The 20,723-nt window shown below is 38.6% G+C and overlaps 1 pseudogene; it reads left to right on the forward strand.

Moving 5' to 3' along the window:
• The window catches only part of LOC118717762, a 231,881-nt pseudogene that overhangs the window by 140,356 nt on the left and 70,802 nt on the right, over nucleotides 1-20,723 (forward strand).

The following is a 20,723-nucleotide window of genomic DNA, read 5'->3' on the forward strand; positions in this document are numbered from 1 at the left end:
TCTTTGATGGGAATGTTCCTAGTTCTGAGGCCAGGACTTAACTCTGAGTTCCCTTGGTGTATTCATTATATATAATAAAAGAGAGATACAGATGCCATTGAGAGAGAGAGAAAGAGAGGGAAAAATATATTACCTACAATCTTAATTAGAAATTAAAAATTTGGGCAAAGAACATACTTAGCTAAGCACAACTGGCAAACAGTGATTGCGTTTCTCATATAGCTATTGCTTTCTGCAGATGAACATATCTTTCCTGTAGTACAGTCTGGCTGGATAGAGGTCAATCTGTGTACTTCTTTACTATGGATTTTTCCCAGGATTAGTTAACACAATAAATCATGCACCAAAGAAAGCCATAGAACTACCCAGATCGGCCAGTGCATAAAAGAGAACCATTGCTTTATAAATAATATGACAGCAACATGATAGGTAGAACATCTTATGTGTTTGCTGTACCTTTCATCCCAAATCACAAAACCTTTCTCCAATAAAACGATCCCTGTGAAACCAGCTCTCATAGTCTGCTCCACATAGAATATGAGGGTGTCTCCCATTCATGTCATACTTACTTTTAGGGAAGAAATACATGGGTCTGTTAATATGGGTAACTGACTTAAAAAGTGCTAAGCTTTTCCCTGACTTTAAAATTCCATGTTTACAGCATTATAATTTAAAGTTATACTATGAGCTTGTCTAATACTACTATTATTTATCATTTATCATTTACATATTTGTAATGTTTTGTCACCCTGGTGCAGGGTTTAGCTGGAAAGGGCAGTGCTGTGATAAATTAATCCAGGTAAAGTTTAAATCATCACATTCTATGGCAGACCAATTGGCACATAGTCCAAGTCCTCTGTGGTTTGGTCCCAACCTTTTATTTCGGATGTCTTTACTCCAATCTGCACAAACCCTATAGTTCAGTGGCTCCAAATTCTGATTGCTCATCATCATCTCTCAGGGGGAGGGCATTTAAAATGGGGACATCTTGGAAGTGAGGTGTAGAGTCTTATGGCTGTGACCGTGTTCTTGGCGTTTCAGAATTCCTAGATCTCTAGTGAGTCTCAGTGTTTCCCTCCTCTCATCAACTGCCTGGAATTCCCCAGGTGGAGCATGGGTGCCGGTTTAAGACCTCACATGGTCTTAACAGCTTCTGTCATCCTTTTCCTCATCCTCTACCAACCTCTCTGTGCTGCTGTCACACCCACCTTTGGGTATGACCTTTGATGTCATACATCTGGTGAGAAATGTTGTCTTCCTGTGAGCACTTACACCTTCTTCAAGTCGCAGCTCAAGATTTCTCCCTTCTTAGGGAACACCTTCCTGACATAGAAGGAAAGAAGTAGGTTTGGAGTGATAAAGAACTAGATTTCAAGTCACTGTTTTATTACTTACTGTCTCACCTCACACAGGTCACACAGCCTTTCAGAGCCTCAGTCCAACAGAAAAGAAGTATGAGGGGACTGACCTGACATGCTGGTTGAAATGATTAGGTGACTTAATTGATATAAAGGCTTGGCATGTTTTTTTAGATTTCTTTTTTTTTCCCCATTTTTTTAATTAAGGTATTATATGTGTACATATCTTACCATTGCCCCCAAACCCCCGACTCCCATATATGCCCTCCCTCCCCAGAGTTTTTCATCCATTGGTTATGCTTATATGCATGCAGATAAGTCCTTTGGTTGATCTCTTATCTCCCCCATATCTCCCTACCCTCCCCGTTGTAATTTGACAGTCTGTTTGTTGCTTTACTCTCTCTGTATCTATCTTTTTGTTCATCAGTATATAATGTACTTTATTATCTATAAATGTGTGAGATCATGTGGTGTTTTTCTTTCATTGACTGGCTTATTTCACTAAGCATAATGTTCTCCAATTCCACCCAGGTTGCTGCAAATGATAAGAATTCCCTTTTTATGGCAGCATAGTATTCCATTGTGTAGATGTACCATAGTTTTCTGATCCAATCATCTTCTGACAGGCACCTAGGCTGTTTCCAAAGCTATTGTAAATTATGATGCTATTAACAGGGGGCGCATATATTCTTTTTGATTGGTATTTCTAATTTCTTAGGATACATTCCTAGGAGTGGGATTACTGGGTCAAATGGGAGTTCAATTTTTCAGTTTTTTGAGGAAATTCCACACTGTTCTCCACAGTGGTTGCACCAGTCTGCGTTCCCACCAGCAGTGCACGAGGGTTCCTTTTTCTCTGCAACCTCTCCAACACTTGTCATTTGTTGATTTGTTGATGATGGCCATTCTGACAGGTGTAAAATGGTATCGCATTGTCATTTTGATTTGCATCTCTCAGATAATTAGTGACTTTGAGCATGTTTTCATGTGTCTCTTGGCCTTCCTTCTGTCTTTTTTTGAAAAGATTCTATTTAGGTCAATTGCCCATTTTTTAATTGGATCATTTATCTTCCTTTTATTAAGTTGTATAAGCTGTCTGTAGATGTTGGAGATTAAACCTTTATCAGTGATAATATTTGCAAATATGTTCTCCCATACAGTGGGCTTTCTTGTTGATGGTTTCTTTTGCTGTAAAAAAGCTTTTTATTTGAGGAAGGGTTACCAATTTTTAGTGGATGAACTTTAGGATACTTTCAGAAAATGTGTTGGAGAGGTAGACGGAACCCACATTGGAACATTTCAATAAAGAAATTTTACCTACTATGATTTCTTAGATTTCTTGGAGCGGTTATGGAAGTTTTCCATGTTCTTTATATAAAACATAATTAAATATCTTAAACATCTCAGCTGAACATATACAAAGTGATGACATGTTGCCTAGGAAAGTTCTAGAACATCATTGCCAAAGCACGCTTGCCATCCACATCCAGGATAGGTTTTGAGTAAATTAGCTATGCCAAACATGGCATTATGCCTTGAGTCAAATGAGACTGTCACATTCCTAATTCTCATTTCCTCCCAAACTAGACAAACTGTTTCATAAGTGCTTATGTTTCAAAGTGAAATTCCTACGAATTTGGGATACTAATGTTTTAGCCACATACCATGTTGGAGTTCGTCCAGAGTGCATGTGTTCCTTCCTGAAAAGGAGGAAAGCAAACTGCCAATCAAAAGGCTAGTTACAGGTTGTGGGCCCAGACCAGATTGGTGATCATTGCTGGCCTAGTGCCAAGCACGGTGTCCTGTATACTGACATGCTCAGAAAATGCTACTAGGTCCTGTCAAGCCCTCCAAATTCCAACTAGGAGCTTCCTTCAATGCCATGACATTTGCTCAACCTAGAGCAGGAAGGAAGGCAGTGGTATGGCCAGTCTTCAATTAGTCAGAAGATTTTAATCTACTTTGCAGAACTAATCAAATGGTTGTGCTTCCCCAGCGTTCACGCGAATTGCACCCTAGCTGGAGGTTAACGGACTAAACAATAGCAGCAGCAATTAAGTGGATGTAAATGAATGTGATTGGCTAATTCTCACAAGGAGAACATTAATGTGTCAGTGTCAGTGCTCTAGGATCTTGAATAAAAGAGGAATTGACTGGATGAAGAAAGGAATATGTAGCAATTCTGTGAGAAGACATGTGCTTCAACTTGACTAGTTGAGAAATTCTTTGGATGTAGTCAGGAAGAATAAAAATAAGTAATGACAACAGGTCTCTTCTATATTTCCTCTTGTGGGAGAGTAAGAAAGAAAACACCACAATAAATACATTCAAGATATTATACCTCATGGTGTACCTAACTGTGAAATAGATTTTTGGATATGGAATTGAGTAAAACACAAATCTATTTACAATAAAAGGAAGGACAGTTTCATGACCTGGGAAAGCTGAGAATTCAACAGAGGACAAACTTCCCTAGACTTTTTTACATTTGTTAAGTGGGAACTGATTGACAGGATAAGCAGGCTATAGAATTTTATTGCTGCAGGGTTTAGCATAGTCTAGAAAGACAGAAGTTTGTAGGGCAATAGGAAAATGAGGTTCTGCTTACATTCTTCAGCATTTTGATGCTTTTGCAGAAATTCCACATGTGTAGAAGGGGTCTGGGGCTTGGAGGGAATGTAAAATCTGCAAATTTCTGGAAATTCTTTCCAATGAACGCATCTGCAAACATTATGTGAGCTATTTGAAAGAATGGGATTGTATGCATGGGATGAATATAGCCTGATGCCCTGCTTCCTGCTCCCCAGGGCATCCCAAAAACTAGGTAAGGGAAAGTGCTGTGTCCAGTGTTCTGACAGGGGAGAGTCACAATCTACTCTTCAGAGGACATTCCTGGGTGTATTAGCTCCCTGAACAAAGATGGACATATCATACATAGGCCTGGTTACTGCATATACTATATACATATTCTGTCAAAAATCAAAGGATGGAGGAGAAAAGCAGACAAGATGTGTAAATGAAGGAAGACAATGACAATACAATGTATGGGATAAAAAAAATCTTCTTTTGAATAATAGTTTCTCAAAGGGCAACTGAAGCATTAGAGTAAATCAATGCAAATTGAGAAAGATTAATAGATTGGTAGATTGAGAGAGTGAATTTAAAAAATATGTAAAGGAAAAATGGATACTTATATTGATAGTCTTTTTTTAAAGATTTTAAAAAAGCATAATCAGAGAACTCAGTTTTAGAGTTGTTGAAGCCCAGAGAACCCAAATTATTTATCAATATACAAATGTTATATAACCAAATTAGATTAAAATAAAGCTATATATCAGCAATTTTCAACCTTTTTCATCTCATGACACACATAAACTAATCACTAAAATTCTATAGCACATGAAAAAATATTTTTTTTTGCCTATTGACAAAAAAATTATAATTTTGATTCATTTACACTGAACAGCTATTGTTGTGTTGACTATTTATCATGTTTTTAAATTCGATAATTTAAGGGAAAGAGGTCAGTGTTCCTTACTAAAATGTCAGGTATTGCAGGTTATAAAAATTCTTGCAGCAGCCCCCTTGAAAATTGTTGCAGCATAAGAGTGAAGTGGTTGTATAGCTTTTTTTTAATTTATTTTTTTTTACTTTTAACCTTCCTGTTACTTTTCTAAATTGTTTAAGAGAAGTCTATAAGTTCTCTAGTCTGTCAGGATCAAACCTATGACTTTGTTTACTTATATACATTTTATGAACTTGAACAATCAAATTTTGAGAAGTTAATACAAATCTAAATTTAGTTAAATTTTGAGAAGTTATTACAAATCTAAATTTAGTTAAATTAGTTGTATAGCTGCCCCATGCTTTTGTGAACAAAGCCAGAGAATATGTGAAAGCAATATTAATGACATTTTATTTAGCAATTTTGATAGAAATATTACAAATTAGATATTTCTTTCCAATAAAACAAGAGATGAAACAATGATGATGAATAGCATCTTGGAGCATCATGCCTCAGTGATTTAAATGAAATCAGACTTTTTTATACACGAAATCTTTAAGGTTTTAAAGCATCTGATCTATATGTTTAATTGAAGACTAATGTTATACCTACATATGGGTTGACAGGAAGAAAGACAAGAGAATGCAAAATGAAAAGGTTGAACAGTTTTATAAATTATTTGATAATAAGTTTAACACATCCATACACTGTTAAATACTAGAACCTTTCTTATGAGCAGAAAATGTGAACACAAAGAAGCATGGGTAACAGGCTCTGGAAAACAAACAACATGCATTTAAAAGGAAGGAGAAGATAAAGGCCTAAATTTGACTCCATAGAGATAGATTATTTGGTTTCATTTATAGGTGGAAATAGTGCCTTAGATATACCTAGTATTATGCAGCAAATGGACAGTTCAGGGAAATATTAATCCACTTGGCTATTATTTACCCAGACATATTACCACAATAAAATATTTTTCTCTGTATAAATTAGATAAAACTATATATGTATTATGCTAAATGTGAAGTAGGAGGCAAGCTAGAATTAGAAAACTTTACATCTTCCCCTTTTAGGTCAAAGAAATACTAGCTCAAGTGATCAACTTGTAACCATGTTTCTGATAAAATTATTAAAATGACAATGGATGTGAGAAAAGGTTTTATATAAATTTTGTTTTCTGATCCCTGATAAGCACTAAAAAAACATAGAATATAATGTACAGCATGATGACTATAATAAAAATAAGAAATTGAATACTGGCAATACTCTGAGAAGATTTCAGGTGCTCTCATCACACATACAAAATGATAGCTATATGAGAAGATATGCTAATTAGCTCAACTATAGTCATCATTTCACTATATATATATATATATATATATATATATATATATATATATAAAGTCATTGTATTTTTAACCATAAAGATATGCATTTTATTAAAATCCTATATAATGAAAGAGTAATATGCAAATCGATTGAATGGTGGACTGGCTGGTCGCTATGACTGCATTGACCACCAGGGTGCAGACTCTCAATGCAGGAGCTGCCCCTGGTAGTCAGTGTGCTCCCACAGTGGGAGTGCCACTCAGGCAGAAGCCAGGCTTATGGCTGGTGAGCTTAGCAGCAGTGGTGGGAGCCTCTCCCACCTCCATGGCAGGCGGGCAGTAAGGAGCAATGGGTCCTGGATTGTGAGAGGGATGTCTGACTGCCAGCTTAGGCCCAATCCCTGGGGGATATCCCCCGAGATGGACATTCTTCAAGGAGTCCCAGACAGACAGGACACAGGCCAGGCTGAGGGACTTCCCCTCCCCCAGTGCATGAATCTCATGCACCAGGCCTCTAGTCAAATAATAAAAGAAACGATGGTCTCTCTTTGCTCTAATCTACTTCTCTTAATTTCTGAAATTTAGTAACATCTATAGGGACTCAGTAGGAACAAGAAGGGGAGTCAAAGATACTTATCCTAATTTTATTGGAGGAGAAACAATGGTTTGCTTACCTGAATTTATACAGTTATAATGGATGGAAAAACAAATTGAAATTAGGTTTCATAGCATCTGATTCTTCAAAATGGGTGTATATATGCTCTTAGCTTTTGGCCAGAACAAAGAAAAACCTCTTGTATGGTAAATCAAACTTGTATGTACTCTTTTCATTGTGTCAGGAATTACTCTATTTACTTGATGTGCATCATCCTGTTTCATAGAAACAGTAAGTCAATAATTTCAATATTATTATTAAAATATTATTGAAATATTATAATTTCAATGTTATTTATAGGTGAGTAAACTGTCCCATAGAGAGGTAAGGGAACTAATTAGTGCTCTCCCAACCAGTGAACAGCTAGGCCAGGATTCCAGCAGGTGGACTGCCCACTGTGAAGTCTACAGTGGTACTATGTATCCATGTTTGGAAAGTAATCATTGCACTAATTCTTAGGTTAAATACAAAAAATATAAAAAGGAGAGAAGGAGAAAAAGGAGAGGAGAGGAACAGAGAGAGGGAGAAAAAGAACACCTAGGGTAAAAGTCTGTGGACATTATAAATGTTTTTTTTAAAAACTGTTTCTAGATATCAATAGACATGGCGTTTCCTAATAATGGTGTAAGACAGTTATATGTAATGTATATATATGTAGGGAAATGAACCAGAATTTACTACAGTATATAGCCATCAATGCCAAAAACTAATCTATGCAATCTTTGATCTTTATCAAAGATGATGAGATTAGACAAATTATTAAAGATAATATTATTAAACTGGATAGGCTGGCCATTTTGAAAGCCATTCATTCCACATGGGCCCCTGCCATTTGCATACATAAAATGGTTTTTCTAGGAGCAAAATGCACTTGCAGGATTTGTTGTGAATTTGAACTGTTTTACCCCAAGTTCAATACATATTTTTCAGTTGGGTGAATAGTAGCATACTCTATTTAGCCTCCAAAATGATAACAGAGTTAAGTCATTTGGAGTACAAATCCCTACGCATGACCAGCCACTCTAACCAGTGGTTAGGTAGTCAGTATGTATGCAGGTAGGCATTCACCACTCCTCACTCCTCATCATGGTATCAGCTTAGCAGGAGAAACCTGGCCTCTTCGAGGATGCAAAACACTCTGAGATTCCCAGGATTCCGCATTAGCTACTACACACCAATAGCTGACTTCTCTGTGATGTTAATGAGAAATGACAAGTTGCTTTTTTTGCCTCAGTGTACAGAAACCACTAAGCACACTTTCTATTATCATGAGATTACCTTCTGACATATTTCAACATACAAGTAGACATACACAAGCTTGATATGAAGCAGGGATTTAATACATATCCTATGTGTATAGCAATGCACACATACTCACTCAGGGTGAAATAAACAGAATTGAACTTTTACAGCATTTGTCTAGATCCATATGTTCTATTAAAGTGAACTAAGCTGAAGGTAGAAGCTTTCAGATCAACAACATCTACTTCTCAGAAACATGAGAGACTTTTTAGAAATATTGTATAGGATGAAAAATGCAGTCACAGTATTAATAAGATACTAGAGTAAGAGACAGGGACTACAACCATCCTCCACCCAACTGCCTGCACCCAGCTTCCCCCCATACCCCACAGTGATCTTCATTAGCTTTGTGCTGACAATGTGGCCTTACTGACTGAACTATGCCCAGTTCTGACAGCCACATAAAACCCACCAACAAATAGGGAACCAGTGGGGTCTTTCCAGATTTAGGATCATGTTCAAGCTTATGAATCAGATTTTTCTATGTATGGACATGACAACTATGGAAAACTGTAATTTAGGATATATTATCTTTATCCTTTTATGTAGAATTCCACTTTAATGTGATGCAAATGACAGTAGGAAATACATTCAGTGAATGTTAAAGCCTTCCCATTAGAAATTCTGTGTGCATGCTACATTCTAATTCATGTACAGTCAAAACCCTGATAAAATCACACTGCTGATTTGACTGCTGCACTTATCGTATTAATGAGGATACTTTATGCCTTTTGAAAATTGGGATATGGTCCATTATGTGATTGTAAATGATGTGATTGTATCACATAAATTTGTTATTCAATCCCACCCCTCCCTCCAGTCAGCTCCATATATAAGAGGATTCATTGGAGAGACAACTGAGGCTGGAAAACTAAACTGCAAATTAGATTCTTCTCATTCTGCCTTTATTGACATTTATAAAAAAGAATATAATAAGCATGTGAATACACATGTAAATATCTATATCTGTTTATTCCCCCTTCTTCTTCTTCTTCTTCTTCTTCCTCCTCCTCCTCCTCCTCCTCCTCCTCCTCCTCCTCCTCCTCCTTCTCCTTCTCCTTCTCCTTCTCCTTCTCCTTCTCCTTCTCCTTCTCCTTCTCCTTCTCCTTCTCCTTCTTCTTCTTCTTCTTCTTCTTCTTCTTCTTCTTCTTCTTCTTCTTCGCTCAAAACCACAGGTCACCAAGGAATTCAAAATGAAAGAAAGTAGATGATGGGCCTGAGGCTCCCTGTAGTATGTCGTGTATGTTCCCACAGCTACCACAGCTCCCCTTGCTTCTTGGCCAATCCTGGATTGCCTATTGCATAGAAATCGTCCCTTCTCCACTCTTGCCACAGGTGAGAGGTTTGAGAACTGTTGTTGGCTAAGGTTTCCTGATTTTTGAGTTGCATTTGCATTCCTAAAAATACCTGTTCCTGGTTCTATTTATTTTTCTCTCTTGCCTGCCTAATTAGTCATCATTTGCTCCCAGGAGCGCCCAGTGGGAGTGATCTTTAAACATAGCTGCAGGAGTCCTTTGGCTTCTTTCTGCCCTTGAGCCTTCTGTTTCTGAATTTGTGGCATAAATATCTATGTTGGCCAAGGTCAAGAGCTACTTTTTCTCATCCTTTTCATCACTAGAGACACAAACATCTCATCTGGCATCAAGATCTTCAAAGTTCTCACAGAACACATAAGATCACCTCCAACAAAAGTGGTTTCAGGACTCTCAAATTAAAACAAAGGAGGGGACCACTGCCCCTTTGGCTGGAAGCTCTCATAGCCCCGGAAGGCTACACACTTAATTGCCTCTTTAATGGTGGCTCCTCGTCTTAACAGTAATTATCAGAGAGAAGCCCACAGACAGGTGCCTTCTGTCTACCCAAGCCACAGCAATTGTCAACTGCTGCCTGTACTTCTGTGTTTCTTAAGGATTATCTTTGGTTTGAGATTCCTTAGTACTTGTAGGCTAGATTATTTTTTCCTCTATTCCTTCAAAATATTATATGTTGTTGCCAGTTACTTAGAGGAAGTTATCATGTCCTTCACAATGGAACACACTCTGGAGCAAAGTCTTTAGAGTTTGGAAACACAAATGCCCATCTTCTTGATTCCCACCTGACAAACTCACATTTTGGACTCCTGTTCTTGCTCACCTTGGACCCTGGCCTCTAGGCTTTGTCAAGCTATGTGTTTTCTCAGAGCTTAGCTGTTGTGGATAAAATTGTTGTTATTGTTGTTTAGGTCTTTCTCAATCCTGCTTTTCATCACTAGAAAATATATAGTGCATGTGTTCCCTCACTTGACCCCATCCCAAAAGACAGAGAGGTGCCATTCAGAATGACTTTGCATAGGAGAATACAAAGATTATTTTAAATTTTATTTTTAAATGGTTTATGAGTAAAGCTAAGTTCCTTGACTAAGATATACCAAAAGATCAGAGGGTCTTTCGCGATGGAAGGTAGGTTTTTCTGTTGTTGGTTTTAGTTTTAGCTTATTTCAGATTCAAGGCCAATAGGAACTTTATACAATCTTTGGACAAAGCTTGCTACAGCCTAGTCTCTGCAAATCCACTTGGTTCTCTTCACCTCTCCCCTATTAATCAGTTCTACAGAGCAGTACAATGCTCAGTATTGCTATACACACTGCATTTTACCTTTCTATTACTGAATGGCCTTTTCTATATTTTTGCTTTATCTTACATTCTGTTTCTCACAGCTTGGTCTGTAGAATAGGATACCATCACTGCCTACATTTAGACAATAGCACCTGTCATTTTGCTTCATATGTTTCACTTCAACTTCTTTCAGGAGCAAATTTATTTGAGAAATCTTGGCTCTACCTATGGGGATGAATCATTTGCCTTTAATTCTGGCTAAAAGTTGTCTCCTTGCTCTCTTTGTTAATAAACACAATAGCACTTATGTATTCTCGGGTCCTGTTAGTTAACTCAGTTGCCTAATTGTTGTAGTTTTAAGAAAGAACAAGTCATTTTCTTACTTTCAATCATTGTTAGTCTGTTTTATGGTTTCCACAATGCCACAGTCACAAGTCTGCTTACTTTCTTTAGAAGATTTTTCTGTTTCACTCCGATGTGCAGCATCATAGATGTAGTACATCTCCCTCCCATGCATAGGAAATATGGCTACTCAGTCCCTCTGTGAAAGAACAGAGAGGAAGACATTAGTCCTGACAATATTTCTGTGGTTGGTTTTAGTCATTGGACTCTATATCTGTGGATGGAAGCAGCCTCACATACTTAACTCTTGATGAATTTGCCCTGATTTTTCTTCCCTCTTGTATTTTTTAAATATGTTGTTTCTTAGAGTAAATTTTCTTACCTAAGAGGATCTCTCCTTTTCTCTTTTGACAATGCTGAGTAAATCATGATGTGGAATACTACTCATGCAACCTGCTCTCTGAGAGGCAATGCTGGCTGAAACCATGCTGTTTCTATGCCATTCTATACCCAACTGAGGATAATAACAGAATTGATTTTACCTGAGGAAAGACAAAGGAACCTCAGGGCTACTTTCTGCATTATTTGGTTCTCAGGTTATTTTGCTCTTGAATGCTAAGATCTCTCACTGAAATATTGGGTCATATTTAACTTCTTTTATGGCATTGGGCTGTTGCTTTTCTCTGCCCAAGTGTGTGTGTGTGTGTGTGTGTGTGTGTGTGTGTGTGTGTGTGTTGCCAAATTATAACATGGGTAACTTTGTGTTTTCAAGTCCTCATGAGCACCTTCTTCTTTTTCTAAACTTTTTTATTAAGAAAGCAAATTTTACCCTAGCCAGTTTGGCTCAATGGATAGAGCATCAGCCTGTGGGCCAAAGAGTCCTGGGTTTGATTCTGGTTAAAGGCATGTACCTCACTTGTATGTTCCTCCTCAACCCAGGCCCTGGTCAGGGCGCATGCAGGAGGCAACCAATCAATGAATGTTTCTCTCTCTCTTCCCCTCTCTCTGAAAATCAATGGGAAAATAACTTCAGCTGAGGATTAGAAAAAAAAATAAAGTTGATGTTAATCTGGAGACTAAACCTTGGCTTTCAGATCCTCTGACAGGTGAGTTTAAAAAAGACTATTTTTTAATAAATTATAATATGACCACAAATAAGTGAACCTAAATAAATCATGAGGCCAATACTAATAATAGATATTATAAATGGAGCACTTAGTACATCTCGTGCATGTTCCAGTTGCCTCATGCTCATTAATTAACTAAATCCTTATAACAGCCCCATTGGATTTTATCCTTATTTTACAGATATAGAAACTGAGGCAGAGAGAGGTTATGTTACTTGTTGTAGCCATAGTTGGTAAGTGGCAGATCCAAGATTCAAAGCAGGTGACATTGACTCCTTAACCTTTACTTTTATTGTTGAGAGTATTTCAGATGTCCCCCTTATCCTTCACTCCCCCCACCACCCATTTACCCTCTTACCCTTCTCCTTCCCAGGCCTTCCCCAACTATTGTCTGTCCATGGGCTATGCATATAAACATATAAATTCATTGGTTAATTCCTGCTCCCCACCTCTCTTTCTTCCAAAATACATCAGTCTGTTACATGCTTCAGTGTCTCTGGATCTTTTTGTTGTTGTTGTTTGTTTGTTTATCAGTTTATTTTGTTCATTAGATTTCACATATAAGTGAGATCATGTAATGCTTGTCTTTCTCTGACTGACCTGTTTTATTTATCATAATACTCTCCATGTCCTTCCATGCTGTCTCAAAGGGTAAGAGATCCTTCCTTTTTACAGCTACATAGTATTCCATTGTGTAAATGTGCTCATTTTTTAATCAATTCATCTATTGCTGGGCATTTGGGCTCTCTCTAAATCTTAGCTCTTGTAAATAACACTTGCTAAACACTTCCTATATTTTTTCCCATTTAATCCAATAGGTGCATGCTGTCAAGAGCCTAGTATCACAGAACAGGGAATACCCTGCCACACACACACACACACACACACACACACACACACACTCCAGACTGAATAAGTGGAGAGGACAAGCTATTAATTTGATAGGCAATATTCCACTCCAGTATGTATCAAGCCTCCAAGTAAGTTAAATACTGCACTTTCTACCTCATTGAGGGGGGAAAAATCTATGACCTCTCTAATAGTAACATCATGTCAGCAAGATCTGTTATAATGATTTAAGGAAATTTTGATAATATAATATGAAATTGAAATTATTTCATTCCTAATACCTTAATTGTGACTCTTTCAACTATATTACCTCTTAATGTTACAGCAACCTAACAAGTTATCTAGAATAATGTAGATTATTCAGGGAAGTTAAAAACATACATTGATTGTTGCCTTTAAAAATACTTGGGCATGTTGGTTATATGATTCCTTGCATTATTACTTTTATTTACATCCCTGCCTCACTCTTTACTTTCTGTTAATGATGCTCATTTATGAAAATCAGAAGGTACACATTTACTAAGGGTGTCTTGGGAATGTGCAGAGAGAGAATCAACTGGAAATCTCAGTTTTTGACTGTGCTTAGAAAGTGCCCTGCCAAATGTATTCCAAGGCTAATCTTTATAACCAGAACTAAGTATTTGCAAAGGAAGATATGCTCGCACCAACTTTCTGTGACTGTGAACTTTGGGTCAGCTTCTTTAGTTCCCTGGACCTGAACTGCCACACATGTGCTTGAGCATCCCATATGCATACAAAGAATGTACTGGAACTCCTGGAATTTCAAAAGTCCAAGGAATATTGGACTTTATGTTTTATATATTACCTATTACTTGCTGAAGATGCCTTGTTGCTTCATACAGAATGAAGAATGGTTAATGGACTATTCTTTTTTTTTCTTTCATATTTTTTTATTAAATTATTTTCTGTGTACATATTTTAACATGTGAATGGACTATTCCATTGCTCTTGCACAAGTATTATTCAGCATAAATATAACAAAACTTTTGGGGGCCTCCAAAGAGTTTTTTACATCTAGCTCTTGCACCAACTGAGTCTTCACCATTGTATCCATACATCAAATCAAGAATAAGTGGAACCCCAAAGTCACACCATCCTATCAAAATAATTATCTTCAATTAATATCATTATTGATCATGTAGTAGAAGTCACTATCTAGATGATATAAGGCTTTTAGAATTTTGTGGGGATGCTTTACAACTTAATTATGTTTCCCTAGGACATTATGACATAATTCAATTTATTTTTCCCATGTGTTTCATCAATAATTATGTGAGTAGAAGGAATATCAGAATCTCATCTCTATGTCAATCCTGCACAATTTAGACCAGTATTTTCAGTGGTATGGAGCTGATTGGGAAATGGGGTCCCTCCCGCCTGAGGACGGTTCAAATTCTGTTGGTGTAGTAACAGCCACGAGGAGGCTAACTGCCAAGGCCTGTGATCACTGTATTTCAGCCTTCATAACAAACCAAAATTTAGGCCTGTGTACAATTTCCATTTTAGATGTGTAAGGAGCTGTATTGTTCTTTGGGCCTTGGTTTTTGTTTTTGTTTTAAATATATTTTATTGATTTTTTACAGAGAGGAAGGGAGAGAGATACAGAGAGTTAGAAACATTGATGAGAGAGAGTCATCGATCAGCTGCCTCTTGCACACTCCCTAATGGGGTTGTGCCTGCAACCAAGGTACATGCCCTTGACCGGAATCGAACCCAGGACCTTTTAGTGTGCAGGCTAATGCTCTATCTGCTGAGCCAAACCGGTTTCGGCAGGCCTTGGTTTTCTTATCCAAGAGAGCAGGTGGTGTCTAGGCTTCCTTCCTCCTGTAAAGCTCCCTGTTCCAGTGTTGCTTGTTATTTAGCGCTTATGACTCACAGGGGACCTTGTTCAAATGCGGATTCTGATTCAGTAGCTCTAGGTGGGGCCTGGGCTCCTGCACGCCTAACAAGCTCCCAGTTGGTGCCGGTGCTTGTGGTCTGCAACCACACATTTTAGCAAGGATGTAAATGATGCAACAGAGACAAACCGGGGAAGATGAGCTCCTTGCCTTTCCGTGGTGATGTTCCCACTTTCTCCCCTCCCAGGGCTACCATTCCCGACTTCCCTTTGCGGAGCTGTGCCTCCTGCCTCCCTGTTCCTAGCAGCACCACACAGAAAAGGGGCTTTGGGAGACTGACAGTGTCCATATAGCAGAGTATAGGTCCCTCCTCCAAGGAAGAAACCACAGAGCTTATCGGGAAAGCCGTGTGCCTGTAATGCCAGCCATCCCCAGCCTGCTGAAATATGAAATAAATGAGGTGGAGTTTAATTTTAGGGTCTACAAATTTGTAATGTGTTCATCATTCCCCGTTGCCATTTTACATGGCAGGCTTGAGGCTGACAGACATGTTTTGTGAGAAGAGCTGCACTTGAGTTCTGGTTTAATGAAGCACTCTCATCCTCTCACTTCCCTCCTCTAATCTCCACCAGCAGGGATGAGAAAGAGATGCCACTCCTATTAGAGGTCTCCACTGCTGGCAATGTGCATCTCTGGCTTTCCCGGAGGCAGGCTCGGGGGAATGTTCTCAGATGGACCTCGGACTGGCTTCCAGCAGAGGGCGCACTGCTCCAACGCCCTCACCCCAGAGCCCTTTCTCCTCTCTCTGGGGCTGACTTCTTTTCCCAAGGGCCTGGCTGTGGCTTCTGGAAGTGGGCTCTCCGGAAGAGATGAGATGGAAGACTATTTTAAGGGAGAAAATCAAATCAAATCATTTCAAATGGGAATCGGTGGCTTTTAAAATGAAAGGTCTATCTGGCTACTGTCAACAGGCAGCTTTTCATAATTCTCAGCTGTTGGCAAGAGGAAGTTCCCTTTCTTAAAGCTTCTCCAAGCCAGCATTTGTGTATTTCAACTTAATGAGCACTAAGTAAGAATTACGTAAAGAATTTTAATAATTCTCACTGGACAGATAATTAAGCAGGGAGAAGTCTTTAGAACTGTTCCTCTTCCCGCCTCTTACAGACAAGTGCTTCCACAGATCCCAAGGAGAGAGGTCATGTGTATACGTATATAACTAGGGTAAATAATGATGTGTGGTTTAGTAATTTTTCTCAGTAACAAACGACCTCCTTAACGAGCTGAAATCGTGAAATTGAAACTCACCTTACTGTGGCCCACTTTCCCCTGAACGCCACTCTCCGTCCCTTCAACTTTGCTCAGGAAATGAATTCCCTGTACCGTCACAGGGGCTCCGATGTGTTGAATTCAAGTTTCCAAATTTTCGGTGCCTCCGTAAATCATAGGGGCATGACCCAGCCCAGTCATTCATTACAAAATTCTTTTCTTTTTTTCTTTCTGTGCCTTTTAACAGCTTCTGTTTTTCCTCTTCCTTGATGGATTCTACCACAAACTTCAGCTAGAGTGAATGCAGACGACTATAACATAACTCTTACATAGAGGGTATTTTATTAATTCCAGCAGTTAAAAATGTACAAAGTTCCTTGTAATAATCCATTCATTCTGTTCTCCCTTGATTCTTTGGAGTAAGCCTGCACAATTATTCAAATCCCAGCTTTTAGCCATAGCATACACCTCGCCATGGGGCTGTGCCTCTGTAATCTTGCTTTGGTCTTGCATGTCAAATGGAATTAACTCCCATAAGAAATGTGTGCGAAGACAACCCAAAGTGTCTAATCCTGCTGCTGTCTTAAATTTCTGAAACTCGGAGCTGTCATCTTTTTCTATTGCTTTGTTGAAGTTCTCACTTATGCTTCAGTCCATCCAAAGCTGAAGTTTAGGAGAATTTGCATTTTTATATATTTTTTTCAGTTGTGCTCTCCCTTGGCCTTTTCACATGTTCTCTTTGTAGAAGGATTTTTCCCCCCTTTAAATTCCCAGACCATTTTATACAGGGTGGAATTTCAATAAGAGGTGAATTCATTTTTTTTATTATTATTATTCTGAGAGTATTCTTTTGAAACATACACAACACTAGTTGATTCGCAAGCTAAATTTAGACAGATTTAGATGAGTCTGTGTGTGTGTGTGTGTGTGTGTATGTGAATGTTTCTCTGAGTATTGTATGAGAGGGGAGAAGAAATAATGATGTCATTATTACTATACCTTAACCACTCAACCTAGCTAATCACAAAAACTAATTTTGTCTCAATTGAATCTCAAACTGCATCATCTCCCTCTTGAATAAAAATGCTTGATGAAATGAGCTTGGTTAGTCTACTTGTATGTTGTATTAAGAGTAAATTAGTTTGATGAGTAATTTCATACGCTTTCTTTCTTCTCTAGGGGGCCTACCATTTAAAAAATGCTGAGATTGCCCTCTTCCTTCTTCAACAAACCCTGAACTCCATCTACTGCCTCCTGCAATTCCTAGACGTGAGGAAGTTGAAGAATACTCAGTATCTGGAACACAGAGCAAGCACTTGATATTTGTTGAATTTCTTTCAAGAGTAAGAACAGCTTATTCTATCTTTCTTAGTGACTTATCCTTTTGTCTCAATTTACAAATTATATCATTCTGTCTGGAAATGAGAGTTGCCTAGGTTTCAGTAAACTTCCCTCACAACCTGTGTTTTCAGCCTGATAATTACACGTGGCGCCTGTGTTTAAATCACCAGTTTCAGCCTTGTGGTTTTTCGAGGTGTCTTGACTAAGTGGGGTGCGAAAGGATAAAATTGTAACTTAGTGTGGTGGGTATTTAATAAGTGGTAAACCGCCGCATTTTCCATGCAAAAGTTAATTAAGGCCACTAGCTGACCGGGCTTGTGCAGAAAACATGTTCATGGTTTAGCCATGAAAACAGTCACAATAATGCTCAGCTGAAAAATAATGGCCTTAAGAGACATTTTTCTCTGCTCATTCCTGAATGTTTATTTTTATTTTTTTCTAATAAAGGGATTGTCGCATTTCTGAGGAAATGCCCAGTCGCACCAGCTTCTTTTGAGACTTGAAAGTTTTCCTTATGCCTGGCCACTGGAAATTAAAATGAGAGTGATGGGAGGGGACAGCCCCAGGACCAAATTGCGTTTTTAATGCCGCCTGCAAGAATGCCTCTTATAAAGTCATCATCCATTGTGTTCTCTCAAATCCCTTTGCCTAGTTAATAATGGCCTTTAAGATGTGGATGCACTAGTTTGGGCACAAAATTAAGTTAACTCTCTAATATCAAATAGTTTATTTCATCAAAATAGGTTTTGAGTTTGTAGGAGAGCCTGCCTTTGTTGACAGACAATATAACCTGAGTTATGTTTCTGTGTGCTCATTGTTTCTTCAGGATGAGAGTACTGGAATAAGATGATATATTTTATTATACAATATATTACTCTGACTAACAGGATTGAAAATGTACATTAAATATAAATGTCCTTTCCACAGCTGGATGATGAAGGCAGGTTGTCTTATCAAATATTTTAATGCTATTCTAGGATCCAGTGATAGGTAGTGTAGCTGAAACAGGTGAGAGCAATGTATCAGGCAGATGTGATAAAGGTGTAACCAACAAATGTTATCAGAGAGGCCAAAGGGATGTTGGGGCTTTGTTAGGCTATTGATTTCACGTTGTTTTTTTTAATGGAGCAATAAGAATTTTGTTTGAAATCATTATGGTAATGGTCATACTGTTATCTTGGTCCATAAGTCCTTCCATTTAATTTTATACTATCCTATTAGTATTGGAGGGTATTAAGACCAGGTACTACAATAATCCATCTTCTACATTCCCATCCATCCTTATTCAGTTAGTATCTCTAGGCACAGTTCCAGCAGAATTTTGAGCTCAAATGAAGAGTTCATCCATGGCAGGACTTGGTAGAGGAAACATGGCACAATGGGACATATATTCTTCCCACTTTCCAAGATCTATACCTCCTGTCTTGCATATGCCATACAATAACCAAATAGAGATCTTATTACAGTAAGAGAGACCTAAAAATGCAGGTCTAAATGTGAAATCTCTCCCTGTGTATCCTGCCCACATCTGCATCAGTATATCCTGGACAAAATTGCCCTGAAGTTGTCATCCCCACAAATTCTCACTGTGGCTCTTTTAACCTAAGATGAGCTGACAAACATCAATCTCTGCCAGGAATAGTTGGGTTTTCAGGCTCCATTTTTCTCATTGGCTACTTCAAATGAATACCAGTGTTTGCTGATGTGTTCCTCCTCCTTTCCACTCTCCTTTCATTTTTTTGTTATTTGTTTTAATTTAATTTGAAATGCCCAGCCTCTGACTGCAATCAGGTGAGGAAGCTCGGGAGACTTCCAGCAAGAGCAAGCCTCCTGAAAAGGGTCTTTTGGACACAACAGAATGAGCCTTTATTTATTATCTCAGGAATAACAAAACTGGGAGAGAGAAAGATGCTGCAGTGGCCGTCCTTTCAAGAGACAGCTAACTTGGTGAAACACCCCTGTCCCCAGGGGACGAACAGACCGCCCCTTGGCTCAAAGTCTTCCTGCTGTCCCCGGCTGCTGGCTCTACAGCCAACAAAAGCAAGGCTAACATAACATGCAGAGAAAGTGTCAATAGAGACCCTCTCCGGGAGCCTAGCTTTTGGAAGTGGACTGGCTTTGGAGTCCATCCAAAAGCTTGGGGAAGTTTTCACTGGCCATGGCCACATGTCTACCACTATAACTTCCTTCTGCGAGATGGAACATGAGGCTTATTTTTTTTTTCACGATTCCTTAGGGAACGGCCTCAGTTTCCCCATGCACCAAATAAAGATTGTTGGAATTGCGTGAACATTGGACTTTGCAAAGAGTCATTTGGATTCAAATGCTACCTTATGAGCTGAGGACATTACTCCCTCTCTAACCAACCCTCAGTTTCTTTCTTTTTCTTTTTTTTTCTTTTTTAAAAATATATTTTATTGATTTTTTTTTTTACAGAGAGGAAGAGAGAGGAATAGAGAGTTAGAAACATCGATGAGAGAGAAACATCGATCAGCTGCCTCTTGCACACCCCCTACTGGGGATGTGCCCGCAACCAAGGTACATGCCCTTGACCGGAATTGAACCTGGGACCTTTCAGTCCACAGGCCTATGCTCTATCCATTGGGCCAAACCTGTTTCGGCGCCCCTTGGTTTCTTTATTGGTACAAAGGAAAGCAATATTTTCCTTCCTGATAGTGGTGATCAAATGAAGTACAGAGACGTATTGTTGAGAAAAATACCAATATTACGTTTATGCCAATGGAATGTTTGGTGTGTAGAGCTCATGAAACCACAGATGCCAATGTGCATGAAATACAGGAAGGATATATAAATAGAAGATACTATTATCATTTTCAAAATAGTAGGTCATTTATCTCCACAACAGGAAAGGGTGGTGATCCTTACTTCCAAATTCAAGCCTGGACCTACCACCTGAGGTTCTTCTGCAAAGAGGAGAAGGCTCATGCTGCCCTTCTACACCTCAGAAACGTGGCCAAACAGCTCGGTGAGAGACGATGGAAGGCAGCATCCCCAGAATCCTTCATGGCAGAGTTACTACAGGTAAGCAATTGTCTCACATAGTTCATCTTCATGTGTTGTGAGTTTCTGGGGAAGGTTGAGGAAAATTCAAAAGTTTGTGATAGTCTGTGGTTTGGTTATTACAGAAGAGAAGTAGATGAAGTTGAAAATGGACAGCTCTATCCTAACTGGCT

Source organism: Pipistrellus kuhlii, unplaced genomic scaffold (assembly GCF_014108245.1).
Source record: "Pipistrellus kuhlii isolate mPipKuh1 unplaced genomic scaffold, mPipKuh1.p scaffold_m20_p_13, whole genome shotgun sequence".
NCBI lineage: Eukaryota > Metazoa > Chordata > Mammalia > Chiroptera > Vespertilionidae > Pipistrellus > Pipistrellus kuhlii.